This window comes from Uloborus diversus, chromosome 1 (assembly GCF_026930045.1).
Source record: "Uloborus diversus isolate 005 chromosome 1, Udiv.v.3.1, whole genome shotgun sequence".
Taxonomy (NCBI): domain Eukaryota; kingdom Metazoa; phylum Arthropoda; class Arachnida; order Araneae; family Uloboridae; genus Uloborus; species Uloborus diversus.
In genome coordinates, this window is record NC_072731.1 from 202905105 (window position 1) to 202921546 (window position 16442).

At 33.0% G+C, this 16442-nt stretch overlaps 1 pseudogene; it reads left to right on the forward strand.

Moving 5' to 3' along the window:
- Positions 1-16442, forward strand: part of LOC129234138 (nephrin-like) — a 356279-nt pseudogene that overhangs the window by 118583 nt on the left and 221254 nt on the right.

Genomic DNA, 16442 nt, shown 5'->3' on the forward strand with positions numbered 1-16442 from the left:
TATGCGTTATTAATCTAGAACATAAAAACTAACCATTTAACATTACAGTATATATTCAGTAAGTTACCGCCCTATAGCCAGGGCTAAGGCAGAAATACGTGAAATACACCGCCAGCTCAGTCATTTCCAGCCGAAGACTGCAGTTTCGTGCTTATTAGCACTCATCAGCCCGGCATAGGACTGACTGAGCTGGAGGTGAAAAACCTCTTAAGGAAGCCAAGAGTGCCAAACAAACTGGTAGCTAATACAGAATTAGCACTGACCAGACGAGTGACCTTGCCTTCAAAATTCGAGTCGAACCGAACCATTGCTTCGGTCACTCGTCTGGTCAGTGCTAATTCTGTATTAGCTACCAGTTTGTTTGGCACTCTTGGCTTCCTTCAGAGGTTTTCCATCTCCAGCTCAGTCACTTTCCTATGCCGGGCTGATGAATGCTAATAAGCACGAAACTGCAGTCCTCGGCTGGAAATAACTGAGCTGGCGGTGTATTTCACGTATTATACATAGTATATATTTATTTTTTCAACTTGTTGTAAAATTTGAGACTAAATCGCTTAAATGGAGGCGGTTTATGTAGGCAATAACACATTTTGAAGAAGCTAAATTAGAAATAACTTCTTCCGATTAGCATAGCATTAGGTATTCTTTTGAAAGTAGAGGAGTTAGTGACACTGACAAGTGGTGAATATGAAACCTATAGTTGAATAAAATTTTCAAACATTGAAAGAAGAGTTTGCAACACGGGAAAGAGATATTTCACGTTTTATGACGTTACAAAAAATTTTTTTTTTTTTTTGAGACGGGCGACTTATAGTTTAGTCCTTAAAATTGCAAATGATTTAAAAAAAAAAAAAAAAAACTCGAGTTTAAAAAAATACCTTCGTCTATTATTTAAGTTTGCTTCCTCTATAGAAGTTTATATGCTTCTTAAATAAAAAAAAATAGCTTTTACTATAAACAAGAAAATCTACAGTTTGTCTTAAATGTTAATGTGACTGCGTTATTCATTTATATCAGAATGTTTTTAGGATAGTTGTAAATTACGTAGCTTGTTTTAATTGGCGAGAAATTTAAAGTTAAAACTAAAAGAAGCAAGAATACATAATGAGAGTTTAATTTGATTAATTCCACCCGAATGGGATTTTAAAAAATAGCATCGATGTTTTTTTTCAACAAATTTATTTTGCTATTAATTCTAACTTATTCCGTTGTTTCAACCTTGCATTCTTCATGGTGTGGAAAATAAAATAAAACATTCATTACTGGTGGAATTTTCCTCTAAGGCTTTGAAAAAATAGGCTCAATTAAGTAAATGCGCTATGTGATGGATTAGATAATAATTAATGTCCACCCACCAACGGGAGCAATTACAGAATGTGAAGATAATTGTTTTGAAGGCGCAGTGTAGAATCGCACAATTTAGGATGAAAAAAAAGGAGTCTTTTGAATAGTTTAAATTCCTTAGCGCGAGGCGAATTTGATCGCGAAAATAAGGCAAAATAGGATTTAAGATTGTTTGTTGGTTTTTTTTTTCCTTTTTTCTTTTGGTTAAATTAATTGTACATTTTATTAGTATTGCGAAACTTTAAAAATTCTGACTTGCTCTTTCGTTGAAAGTACCTTTCGTATTAGCTTGTCTTTAACTAGAATTTTAAGGAAGGAAGAACATTTGAAACGGTTTGGTTTCTGAAAGGAATAACCATTAGAAATATAGGGAATATTTTTAGAAAATTTTAACAAATTATACTAGTATAAAGAAGTGCATTAATTAGATAATGAGACATTTTAGTTAACTTGTTCCAAGTTCAAAAAAATTTTTTTTAAGCTCTAAATGCAAAATGCACAACAGGTTTTGAAACCGGTGAAGAATCAAGTGAAGACTAATATATAAAAACTGGTTCGTGCCTTGCATACTCGCCTAAAACGTGTTGCTACGTTGCAAAAATATTTCACTAGCAGGCTCTAGGTCTTCCTTTAGGAAGGGTTTAGGTACCCTTTCCCTCTACGCTGGCCTCCTGTTTTCTCATCTTGTCTGAATTTTTTAACAATTTTAATTATTCATCATTTTTGGTTTTAACTTGTTTTTTCTACTATTTTCTCCTGTTACCGTCGCGTCGTGACATACTTTGTGGAACACCAGGAGTTTTAAAGTTTTAATTAAAAAAAGTATATAGATAAATCTGCTAGACTCAATTGCTCATGAGCAGTCTTATTAATGGACGCATGAAGTTTCAAGGAATTATCTGTAGCCTTAAAACATTTTAAAATTAACTATTCAATTTCGTTAGTCAGCTAGAAAGTAAGTAAATCATCATTTAAAATGTATTTAACGACTTAAAACTTACCACATAAGATATCCGCGTAAAAAATTGTACTATGTAAATGTACACCATACAAGCTCTCATACTGAAGAGTAAAGCAAAATATTGAATGAAAGTATATTTTGTTTCTATTAATTGACAAATCTTTAAGAGCAGTGGTATTACTTATACCGATATTAATTTGCCTTTTATTGCAACACAGCAAGTCTTTCCACAATGCAAGGAGATGTCTGGAATCAAACCAAACCAGTTCATTGAAAATACGATTTTTTTAGTTGTAACTTAAAAGAAAAAAAAAAATAAAAATTAAATTAATTTGAATTCTGAAATTTTGAATTCGAATTATGTAGTTCGCAATCACGAGTTGCGACAGGGCCTTACTCATTGGAGTTATTGTTTCTAGAAACGGCTCCTGTCCCCCCAAGCTTGCCCCTCCTCCTGGACGGTTACGTGTGTATAGTTGTGTGTGTGTGTGTGTGCGTAGGTGCTCGTGCATGCATGTGTAGGTTTGTGTGTGTGCGTAGACCTGAGTGTATGTACGTAGGCGTGTCTGCATATGTGAGTGTGTATGTGTGTGAGCAAGTGTTAGTACAGGACATGGCCGCCTCCGACCAGGAAAAGCGGATTTCGACGCGCCTGCAGAGGCTGTTGGGTGGTGGTGCTGCAGAGGCCCCTGGTTCAATTGAAAAAGGAACCACAACGCCAAGGACGGTCAAGTGAAAACAATAAACAATCGTGATTGCTCGAAAAAAAAAAAAAAAAAAAAGCGAGAAGTGAATTCTTTGTTTACTTACCGCTGGAAAATATGAAGCATTTTTTCTAAAGTAATGTCTGTAGTATGAAGTGTCATGAAGTGTTTAGGAATTAATGTGTACTCCACAAAGAAAAAAAAACATCCTTCAAAGAAAATAAACTAAATGTTAACTAGAGGAGGTGAGCGGGGCAGCGAAATTTTTGTCGCTCTTTAAATCACATCATATCTGATTTTAATGAAATGGATGTATTTTTGTGCCCCTCAACATCATCGTAACTGACTAAACTGTCCAACTATGAATCAATTATGAAGATTTTTCCATTATGACTACGGATAAATCTTAGGTTTGAAGTTCTTTTCATGTATTACGAGAAAATCAGAATCTACTGAATTAGCCCTTCTAAATGGCAGTCTTCCCTTTCTTCTGGTTTCAGTAGGTCTAAAAATAAATACCATTGTTATTGTGCTGTCAACAAGCTTTCGAATCACATGAGACAGACAGATTATTTATACTTCGCAGAATTTTCTTATCAAAAATTTGAAATTTTGTTTTCTTTTTCATGTGTCAATACTGTGAAAAATATTAAAGTAACGAAATATATTTCTAATAAGAGCATTTCAAAAAGAGAACATTTTTTCTCGTTTTACATTTTAAACTGTATGAGATTAAAGTAATCATTTTACTACTTTTTTGAAAGACAAACACTTGCGATATATCAGTTAATAAAAAAATTTACTTAGAGCAAATGTAAAATTTCACAGTAAAATTGCAACAGTATTATATTCAAAGAAAATGCAATCTTTGGAACGTTCATTGAAGGTAAATTAAACCGGTGAAAATAGTTTTAGAAAATTGTGATCAGAATTTCTCATTCTCTGTTAAAATTTAACTTTCCTTTTGTTATGCTTTAGAAATGTTCCTTTTTGTTATTGTATTTGTAGTCAGAAACTGCATTCTCAATTGATGATACAAAGAACAAACTATTTTAGTTGAAATTATTGCCGTGGAAATTAATCAAAAGCATTTCAAAGTAATTTAATTTCATTCTTTCATTTCGTGCATTACATGATTATACGTTTATAGAATTACTTTATTTAAAACCTTGAACAGAAAACTCAAAAATGTCCAAATTCTGAGAGAAATCAAATTTAAAAGTGCAGGAATACAACACCCCAATCATAATACTGGCATATCTGATTTATTACTGCTTGAATCCATGCATTTTTCTTTGGGATTTTAAAAGTGCAGAAATGTAATTTTATAAGTGTGTCATATCTTGCTTATGTGGATTCTAACCCATGTCTTGCCAAATTAAGTTAGGCAAAAATGAAATTTTGGGAATGGCAATAAATCTGTGCATCAATAATGTTTTGCACGAGTTCTGTCACAAAAATATGGTCTTACACATTGATGTAACATGTCAACTTTCTATGGAGCAAATGTAAGGTTGCCTGTTATATCGCTATATTTTTTTTTCTTTATTTTTTATATTTCTTATGGACACTCTGGAATTGGAATCTGAAATGAGAGTGCATTAAGCTCAACAAAGTTTCTGAACTCCATATATACTTGTAATAGAGGCAAAAGTTTTCTTGTTATCAAAGGACATAGTTCTGCAGTCAGTGTGCCTCAATATCGCACTTACATTTTAAAAGCCTGCAATTGTATCGACTGATGGTGACCTGATGCTTTCTAAACTCCTTTATAGTAAAGCTACTCGGAGAAGGCTTTCTATTCCATCACATATGATGCGAAGGACTGATGATTTAATTCGAATCAATCTGAAGTTGTTGATTTAATTGCTTGATTTTTGCGTTGGTCTCATAGAAGGTCAGATCTTTCGTTTTATATCATGTATCTTTAGGCCTTTTTTAATGGGAACTTAAGTAAATTCACTTCCGTAGAATCGTTTATGAGATGAATCCCGCCGAAAATTCATCTCATTTTACCATGATTTCTTTTTGAAGACATAACTTATTATTAGGTGTAATTTTATCAAAGCATTTCCGTTAAGGTTCTCATGTGATAGAGGGTAGTGCGACCAAAAATGTAACAAAAAATTTGACTTAAAAACTTTCATTGCATCGTTGATATAAATAAGATGTGATCTTGAAGAAAAAAAAACTTGCATTGTGTAAAAATATGCAAGCTATCCTTGTATTCTTTCAGCAGTTTCATACATAATGCAAGGCATTTATCATTGTTATTATGATTTTATTCTCAGTATTCGCATCCGCAATCCACGGTGCAGACAAAAGTGGACCAGGTTCGGAATAGGAGGGTTCTGTTTTAGAAGTGATTCCGACTTCATAAAATAGCAACCGAACGCGGGAGGGTCACGTGCTTATCAAATCCGTGGTTCTGCAAGCCATGTGGATCGTCTTAACAGTTACCAAGGGTGTAGCGTTTTGGGACGCACCCCGCCTCTCCGTCATCACTATGACTAAATTATGGAGATTGGCCAGGTTCGTCTAAAATTGGGTGCCTTACATGCTAAGAAGCTGCTCTATAGCCTTGATGGCTACATTACTAAGCGAAAGAAGCTTGAGTCTCCCAAGCGGCATTAAAAACCACAGAAACAGCTGAAGTAAAGATGACTACTGTTATTGGTTTTATAAACAACGCTGTGATCGCTACCTGGAGAATGCATTTCAACGCTTCACTGCTTGAGTTCAATCCAAATAACGAAGTTACTATTGTTGCGAATGGAAAAGAAACATTTCATTCTTTGAATTTAAACGGTTTCATTTTTTAAATGATCTTCAGCAGAGTCAAACGCAGTACTTGAAAACAACATTTCAGTATTTTAAAGTTTTCTGAATGAAATTATCTTTTCATTTACCCCAGATGCTATGCTGTATAAACGAAACACTTTACCTTCCCCTCAGGTTTGGTAAATATGAGCACTAAACCGTATGCAATGAGATAAGGCTTAAGAGTTTCAACTGTAACGTTCAAATGTAATATGGAATTGTTTAAAAAAAATCATAACGAACATAAATATAAGCTCAATAGTATAATTTTACATTCTTCAAACTCTTGTTTCTACTACATGATTTAGGATAACAAGTAGATTATTTTAATGTACTGTCTCAAAACTGCAACTCAACGAAATTATTAATTTTTTCACTTTATGTATTTTTGTATTTATTCAATCGCTGTTCGTTAATTAGGTTTTCAAAATATCTTTCTGAACGTAGTGGTTCCATTGTTGGATATTTGGAAAAATATATTCATCTCGTTTATGACTTAAGAAATATCTTCCTTGACAAAAGTACATGGCTTTCAGATTTAAGCTATTTCTCTTGATTGGGTTTAAACGGCAAGTTGTAATTAAAGTTTCAGTCGTTGAAAAAAGGAAAATAAAAATAAATGCGGAAAATAACATCTTGATATAAAGAGAAATCGATTAGCAAATTTTGATTACAAGTTTACCATCTTGAATTTTTCGTCATTTATGCTTTTTTTTTTTTTTTTTTTTGTAATTTAAAGAAGCAAAATCATAATAAATATCTTTAGTTCAGTGAAATATATATTAGATCAGTGAAAACAAGTAGAAAAATTCTTGACTGAAAACATATGAAATGAAATGACATCATTGCGATTATTCTTAATAGCGAGTAGGAGTTGAATGTGTGGTTATTGAAGAGAAACTTGAAATTTATGTCCTATTTTAGTGTATTCATTGATTCATGTAGAACATACAGTACTAACAAAAGTATTTATATAATTCCTTGGTTTTCTTAGAAATAAATTACTATTCCTTCAGGATGGAGTTTGCAATTGCTATCTATTATGATATTATTTTCAAATTTATTTTAAGTAATTGAAATAAATAGAAAACACGTTTAATAATGGCCTGCGAAGAACTCGTGCATCTATTTTTGTTCTGCATGCAATCTCGACAGTTATTGCAAAGCTAGATTTGTCCGGAAAAACGGATATTTCTCTATTTTAACTTGTTTTGAGTGATAGGATAACGCTTTGCGTAGACTATTCTTCTGCATGACTTCTATAGATTTACGATCATGTATGCTTATTGTTTTTAGCCAACTCCAGATACTTTAACTAAGGTGAAAACAAGTCCCATTTTTATTGGGATAAGTCCGTTTTGGGGTAGATTGTCTTGTTGAATTTACGTTTATTTCACCTTGTTTTCCAAATTTCAGATCAACAAATCTTATCAACAAACAATCGTTAAATGTGAATGACATTTAGATTTAGAGGTGACCGGAATTAGTTGTCATAGGGGCAAATTGTGCCATCGAGCCTCCTGTCTGACCCAATAGGTTTCAACTCCTGTTGCGCCATATGAGTGGGCAGGTGGATGGTCTTAATCTCTTGTGTAAGTTTGGAAGTGCAGCGTTGGTCTGTTTTCAAGATAAAAATCTTTTTTGACCTGCGTTTGAATCGTCATTGCACTAAGAATACTGAGGTTGGCAAAATGTTGAGGCGTAACTACTATTCATATCTTATTTCCGTTATAAAATATTTTAAATTATCTTTTAGTCTTTATTTATTTTTAATAAGTTCAAAATTTGGCTACAATTTGATTATAAAACTAAAATTATTTCCTAATTGCCTATAAACGCAGTAAGATTTTGAAAGTATTGAAAATCATGTCAGGGTTGCAGTTTTTTTTTTAAAAAATTAACAAGGTGTTTATAGTCCCTTCGTATCACACATTTCAAGAAAATAAGTCTACATAGAGATAACATTATATCCCTATGTACTGCCCCTCAAAGGGTAAACATTTGACCGAATGGAATTTCAAAACCACTTGTAAAAAGAGCAATTTTTTTTTTTCGCAGATCTGTCCAATAAACTATGGATAATTGGTCCAAAAGAGGCTCCTCGTGGCGAGACAGTGACGTTGACGTGCGAGACAGACGTCAGCAATCCCAGGTCGGATCTGTCGTGGATCGTTGAGGGTACACCCGTCTTGGCTGGTGAAGAAGCAGTACGCGCCACAACAGACGGATGGATTACAACTTCCAACCTCACCATCACACTCTCCAGGCAGGTAAATTCATCGCTTTCACGCTAAAAAGCCTTAAAATTCAATACTTTGTTAATTCATTTCACATCAGTAATATATTTTATGTATTACTGGGGAGAAGCTTAGCAGTCGTTCTAAGTTAGCAAACTTCGGTTTGTTTATGTAAATAGGCTGAACAAATAATATTACACACCGAAATGTTTTATGTTTTCTCCTTACACACGTATTATACACAATCAGCGCGGAATCCCAAGTAATATACAGTAAACGGTCTCGGATTAAACGCGGCTCGGATTATCCGCTGGTCTTTTAGTATTTTTTTTTCTTCAACAGTGGTGACTTATGATTATGTTAATGTTTGTTTTTAGCTTTTTTATGTATTTTTTACGATCAATGTTATTAGGTATAACTTTTCTGTATGTGTGAGTTTTATTCCTATTTTTTAGCTATTGTATACACCAGTATCGTTTTCTACCTATAATTCGGATTATCTGCGTTTTCACGTATCCGCGGTTACCATACCAACCTAATCCACAGATAATCGGGAGTTTACTGTATTTAAATGGAAAAATCATTTTTGGCGCCGAAAAAATCATGATCAAAAGGAGTAAAGCGCTTTTGAATTTAGTTATGACAGATCGTTAATGACTTCTAAAATTATCTTGAAAATCAGAACTAATGGCAACCGCAATGATACTCTGATACCGCCTGCAATTTTGTAAGCATCAAAGACGCAATACATACAGCCTATTAAAGGGTTAAGAATCAATTCACATTATTTTGGTGAAATATATCAAGTCCGTAACATGATTTTGTTTTCCATAACTGTTTACTGTTTGATAAGCACATTATAGTATTTTGAGTGTGTCCTAATCTCAAATTAAGATATTGTTCTTATCAAACAGCAAATTAAATAATTATGGCAAAAAAGGGTAAGGTTATGGACTCTCTATTTGTTCAAAATACAGTGAAATATTTGATTTAATGACGTTTTAAAATCCTGTATAAGAGCTAAATTGTTATATTTTGACTGATTTGTCAAAATAAGATTCGATATATCTTTCAAAATAGACAAGTAATATTTAAAAAAAGATTGAATTTTTTGAAGATATTATTTATGTATTTTACAATAATTTATAGTGACATGTTATGCTTTGTATAGTTCACACACTTTCCATATTAAAGTCATGCACAAATAATATTACAAATATGTTTGTATTGTTTAGGTTTTTATTTATCAGTAGCTTCGTACATGTTTTTTTCTTTTTTTTTTTTTGCTATCGTAATTATAATTTTTGCTAGCTTGACGTTGATTGATGAAATCATTTTAAAAGGTATTTTTGTTCTTTTAAACTTTAAAATTGTAAACAGTTAATCACAGATAAATACAACTTAGGAATTTTCCAGTAGGGTAGTGACATGCAATTCTTTACGAACCAAAAAATCTCGCTTGATTTTATTCGTGAAAAAGGAAAAATAAATTTCAAAAACTCGGGGATGAAAGGCCATTCGCACACATCTATCACCTGCTGAAACCTTTGGCCATTTCCTTTTCATCAGTAATCAATAAACATGAGCCTAAACCGTCGTCTTAGAGGTCGTTCGGTTGATCGCAGAAATCATGAAATTCCGATTCTTCGCATTTCCTCTCCCAAGATCGATTGTTTCTTTTTCAAAGTTTCGGGCTTTGTTGGCTTAGTAATGGAAAGTATTAATAACCAGCCAAAAAATACCTCGGGGATTTTTCTCGGACATGTTGCTACTGTTTTGAAATCAAATGAATCATTTGAGTCTCAATTTCAAATGCATGCAGTGCTTTTTTTGTGTCATGTGAGGCAGAAAATATTTTAAGTTTTTGAAACTAGAAGGCTGGTAATAAAGTTATTCATTGTTGAGGCTACTAACCAGGGTCTTTCCCTACTTTTCGCCTGCATGTAAAATTTCCTCCCTCCTCATATAAACCAAAAGGTAAGGTTGAAACTTCGTGACGGGTAAAAGTAGAGGACGCCGACCAGGTGAACTTCAAGAATTATTATATCTATAATTGCCAATTCACTAATCGAGTAACGCTCGCGCCATAGCATGATAATTTGATAATACTGCCAATGCTTGTTATGCAGAAAAATCATTTTGACAAGACAGAACTGGATCCGGTTACTGAACTGTTTTAATGGTGCATTTTAGGAGAATGAAGAAACGAAAAAGTGGTCAACGTTGAACGCTATCTACTGGAGTTTAGGGTCCGTCCACTGGAGTTAGGGTTTAAATTTCAAGTTTCAAAATATCCTCAAACAGACAATTGCTTCGTTCAAATGTAGAAGCAATTTTCATCCGTCGTATCTTGACGGGTGATTTTCTAGTAGTGTAATAATGGAGAATTTAGAATAGGTAGCAATCGAAAGAGCATAAGTAGACACATTTTTCATGCAAAAACTATTTAATTTCGTCCGCTTGGATTCATTATATAAGATATTTAGGTCTGCAGTTGTTTTAAGAAATGGGTCAAAGTTAAAGACTTTGGTTATTGGCGAGAAGTTTTTCGCGCAATTCTGCAGTCTACATCTACAAATTTTGTATAAAGAAGTCTTCCATTACTGACTCAAGCTTGATAAATTTGGCGAATTTTTTCATAATTTTGGCAGACTTCAAGACCTTTTATTTCGATAGATCAGAGAACCACACGGATAGTGTAATAATGAAAAGGGTTGAACTAGGTTGCAGTCGAAAGGGCATATTGATGTATTTTTGACACAAAAAGTATGTCCTCGTGCCCTCTTTATCGAGATCTGTCTTAAAGTATGCCAAAAGTTTAAGAAACGCGCCAAATTTAAAGATCTGGCGAGAATTTAAATGTACAAATTTCTAGCCGGCAATTTCACCGCCTGCATGTAGTAGATCATCCATCTGCAAGGCGTGTAAAAAATGACCCTTACTCATTGAAACTCACTGAAATTTGGCGAATTTCTTAAAGTTTTTGCAGACTTTGAGACCACTATATTTCGACAACGGGAACACTAGTGCAAATAATTTCTGCTTTCATAAACAGGTTTTAAAACGCTTTTCCGATTTCTATTTATTTCTTTTTTCATTGTTACACTATCGTGTAGTTTCCTGGAAATAGTGCTATTGCTTTGGTTATATGAGAATTTTTCTGAAACAAATGCCGTCATTAACTTCGAGCCATTTTGGCTACTAAGAGCTATTTCAAACTTTTAGTATCCAACTGAGAAATTTCTGCTTAAAGTTACCATGAGTAATAATACTAAGAAAATATTCAAGAGCTGAATTTGTTTTCAGAAATCTGGCACATATGTTTTATTTCTAGATTTGTCGGTAATTTCAAAAATCATTTCGTACTTATGTTGATGCTACATCACAAATGTTTTTAACTATTGGAAAAACTTTAAGGCGTTGAAATCAATAAATAAACAAATCCGTAACACACATTTTCGAAACTTCAAAGTTCTTTCAAATGAAGGTTTTCAGATGCAAATTCACTCAGTAAGTTAAAAGTCAGAAATAGCGTCCCCGTAGAGCGTAAATTTAACCTTTATAATTTACTTGTTTTTTTTTTTCAAATATAAGCAAATGATTACTCCTAAAGTTAATTAATAAATAAACTAAAATATACTTCAAAAAAGTCTTAATAAAATATTGTTTAAGCATCACTGTAAAAACGATTCAGAAACGTTCCTGGAAAATAATGGGCAGCTGGTGTGCCCAATTTCTTCCAGTAACATATCTTGGAAAAATCAGGAACGCTTTCCGCTAGAAGTCAGTAACCTTTCTGAAACTAACCTTGAAACTTTATGAAGACGTGCAAAATCTGCCCTGTTAAAGCCAGTCATGTCTCTAGAACCTTCCAGAAAAATTAAGTAGGTTTATTGTAATTGATTAGAACCTTCCTAATTTACCAAGAAGGCTCCATAAAAATCAGAGCGACCACCGCCAAAGCTATGCAAGAAGAAACCAAGCATCTCTTGCCTACAATTCCTGTCTTGCAAAGCTGTAGCTATCCATTGACATTTTCGCTCTCATTGGAGCTTAGCCAATCTGGATAGGCCGTAGGCAACCTTAGGCCAATACACTTAATAAACACGCTCATTCAATCTTTAAACTGGTTGCTAAAAACATTTTCCACAACAGTGAAAAGTCTGCACGCGTGCAACTTGTAGAGATTCAGGAAACTTTTTTGCGATGATACTTGTTTTTGCGGGAAAATAGGTGAAAACGTGTGAAATCCCGAGACGTTCCACGGAAATAACCAGTAACGTTTCGGAATTTTTTTTACAGTGATGAAAAAAAAAAGATAACTGTCGAAATTTTAGGGTTGAATAATTCAAGGTTGTGAGAAACTAATTTTCACTTAAGGTTTCAAATTCTTTGCAAGCACATATAATTGAGGAAATGTGAGCTAAAATAAGTCGTAATTTGGAAAATTATTAAAAATCTTACTAGTCGACCCGTGCGGAACTCCGCACTGTACTTCGAATCGTTTCATAAAGCATTTCGCTCTTTAAAAATTTCAAAGAAAGAATATTATGAAGAAAAACCGAAAAAAGTAAACGGAAAAAAGTAAGCGCACAAGAGAAGGCATGCAATTTGAAGACATCAGTAACAAAACCTCGTTAAATACAACGTTGTGATAATTTGATTATCGCTCCCCTTTTGGTTGTACGTAGTTTCAATGCAAATATAAATATCATTAAAAGTGTGGCTGAGTGACACGTAAAAAATCAGTAATTTTGCATGCGAAAAAACAGGTTGTGGCAAATACAGTCCTGCCCATGTGAGCATCCGACGGAAAAAAAAGAAACATTAAAGAGATATTTAGTGGCACGGATTCGAACTGGCGCCATTCTGATTAACAGTACGACGCTCCAACAAACCTAGCAACTGTGCCTTCCTTTTCGAATGCTATTCATTGAAGGAATGCGTAATAAAACACAGTAAAAAAGTTTTTCGCCGAAAAAAATATAATAAGATCATGCGTCTATGTTTTGTCATTAGCCAGCATGATACGATTTAAAATTATTCGTAAAACATGGAATTTGATTAAAGAATGAGGAAGATCTCACGTAGCGATTGAAACAAACATTCTAGAGAAGTAATAAATTCGGTTGAAAAAATAAGTGTTTTTATTTTTGAATATTCAACAATTTCCCATAGCAGACTTCTTTAACCTGTACGGCTTAAAAGCCCGCACTTGTTTTTCTTTTAATCGAACACTTAAAATTCAAAACCAAAACCAGTTGAACTGAGTCCGTTTTTTAAGTGTAAGTTTTCGAACGTAGACAAAATGTTTTTTTTTTTTTTTTTTTTTTTTTTTCAGCCGAAAGCAGAGGAGTAGAAAATGATTTCTTTTTACTGGTTGAAACTCGTTGTTTTAATTTGTCGTAGTATTTCTTCATTTGTACAAAAGTTTGAACACTGCTATTAGAAAAATCTACATCTCAGTATACAATGAAAATGTTTTTCTGCACAAAAAGGATTCCCTTGAGGTATATCTAATACTTTTTTTCATGCTTACATTATGCTCAGTGGTCTGGACGGAGAACACCCTTCGATTAGCAGTCAACTTATCTGAATGATAACTGTAGCCTGCATAAAGGAGTCAAAACACCAAATAGCGGTCCCACTGCATTTATTATATTACGTGTGTTATCTGTTGTATGTTATGAATACATGTAATGCGTAATATTACTGTAAATTTGCTATTATGTCGGACAGCCCGAACTGGCCCGAAGTTCAGACAGTTTATAGCCGAACGCTCTACCAAAAAAAAAAAAAAACCCACAGGTAATTTTAAATTTTTTTTTCTTGCCGAGAAGTGTCTTTACTTTTGGAAATTTTTACAATTCGTTATCGCAGGCTGTTTGAACCGTTATAACTTAGATGGCAGCACGTGTTTATCATTTAACAGCACGGTTAAAATACAAAATAATTTGAACTAAGTTCTTTTTTAAGCGTAGCTTTTCAAATGTAGTAGAAATATGATGGGTCATTTTCTCTAAACTGCTAAATTCTTGTCCTTGCTCCAAAAATAACAAACTAACTAGTATAGAAATAAAGCTGACGCTAGAATGCTTTAACTACATGTTTTTATGTTTGTAAAATAAGTTAAAACAAACACTCTATTATTATTATACATTTAAATAATTTTTTAATAGGATAAATGTCATTCCCCTGTGTGTCCCTACCTCCACCTTAAAGCAAAATCAGCTCTAAAGATTCAGGAAGCCATGCATATTTGTACAGAAATTGTTGTTTAACCTCCTAACAAGTGTTATGCAATGTTGTAAAATAGAAAAATAAAAACTTTTCAAGGTTTTCACTATTTAAAAAAAATAGTAAAAAATGTCCTTTGGTTTTTTGTCATTCCCCTGTCGAGGAATGGAATGAACGTTTCTCACACCTGGTAATAGTTATATTAACTCATAATTTAATCTTTGAATTCTGGTCTCATCATAGAAATAATCTTAATTAGTTCTTTTTGAATAAATACGGTGTCGAGTATTATTCGGGTGATCTCAAGTTAAATCTTGATAAGTATTTTTAATGACTGTCATTACCCTGTCTTTGATAATTCATTTAATTTTGTAATAATCGCTCAATGAATGATTGACTTTTGTTTGTATAGAAGTTCCCCCTCTTACTTTAAGTGACATTGATATTTGTTGTTTGCAGTTATGACAATATATAAGTTAACTTTAATTTTTGTCATTCCCCTGTCGTCCTTCCCCTGTAAAATGTAAGGGAAACAAATAATCACAATAACTACTTTTTGGACACCACGACATTGGATCTTTTTCAATTTCATAAAAGTAGTGTTTCCTTTTCCTACATAAATTATAATATCGTCAGTAAAACACATTATTTCCTCTAAGTGTCATTCCCCTGGCACAGTGAATGCCATTCCTTGCCCTGTCCAAATTGCGCTTTTTAGGGAAAATGACCCTGATACGCTATTTGTTTTTTTGCAAAAAGAAGAAAAATATATATATTACCCTTTAAATTGAGGTAGTATTTTTTTATTTGTACAAAGAATCAAAACCTCATTAGAAGAATCTATATTTCAACATTAGATTTATTATATTTTACCGAACAAAAAACAATTCCAATGTAGTCTGAAAACTTAAACCTGATACTTATATTTTCGCTTACATTATGCTTTAATTTTTTCCCGGAACTAAAGCTTAAAAAAAAAAAAAAAAAAAAACCCTTACAATTGAGTACCAACTTAGCTCCGTGTTGCACCAAGTTTTCATAACAGCTAGGAGCGTTTCTACCTCATGTATTCCCTCATATTTGTTATTAATTGTTCATGCAATGCGCGATATTTTTCTAATTTTTTGATGCAGATTGTCCGGAGGTGGGCCCGAACACGCATTCTCCTGGTTACCAGTCGAACGCTCTGCCGATCAAGCTATTCAGCTCTGTCGATAATTGTGCAAGTTAAAGTTATAAATTTAACCGAAAACCTCATTCTGGTTCTTTAAAACAGGTTTTTTTGCCCGAAAAAGCAATTTTTAGACCGTAGGTCTATTTTTCGTCAGTAGCCTGCACGATAAGCTGTAAAATAAGGTGTAAATCAAAGAAATCGATCAAGAATTGAGGAAAATCTCGCGTAGAAACCAAAAACAGGCTACAGAAATAATATATAAGGATTTGATCATAACATATTAAAATTCAAAGGGAAATCATTCGATTACTTTTAACAAGCATGTTCATTAAGTATTTTATTATTTCTCAAAGTAAGCAATTTTGCATGTATGAAATCAATGAATATCTTTGTGCAACAAATTAACAACATAGTAAACCACGTATTTAAGCACAATGCGCTTCATAGCGTTATTTACTACTGTAAAACTTGCATGTAGTTCAAAAAAATTCTAAGTAGAATAAGGATTAAAGTTTTAAGACATTGTTATTCATATTATTTTCATTTACAATTCAATGTTTTATTAATTGTTTGCTAAAACGTATGCGATGAGATTCAAAATACTGTTTTGGAAAATGAGAAAAGGTTGACTTAAACGGCGTCAAAGCTAAGAGCAAACTTCGTTAAAAAAATGTGTGTTATCACTAATCAAACGCTTTCATAACTTTGCAATAGACATTCTAACTCGTTTATCATATTTTGTTTGTTTTATCACAAGCATAAAGCATGTATGTTTTAAAATTGAAGTTAATTTACAATTATATTTGTTGCTTGCAGGTTTTTATGATGAACCTGCTCTATCAAAGATTTGTAATTAGTTTATAATGTTTAACTAATTAGTTAAACTAATTGTAATTAGTTACATTATATACAAAGCGATCTCTGAGAGAACATTTGTCTTATTTATTTTGTAAATAGAATTGAAC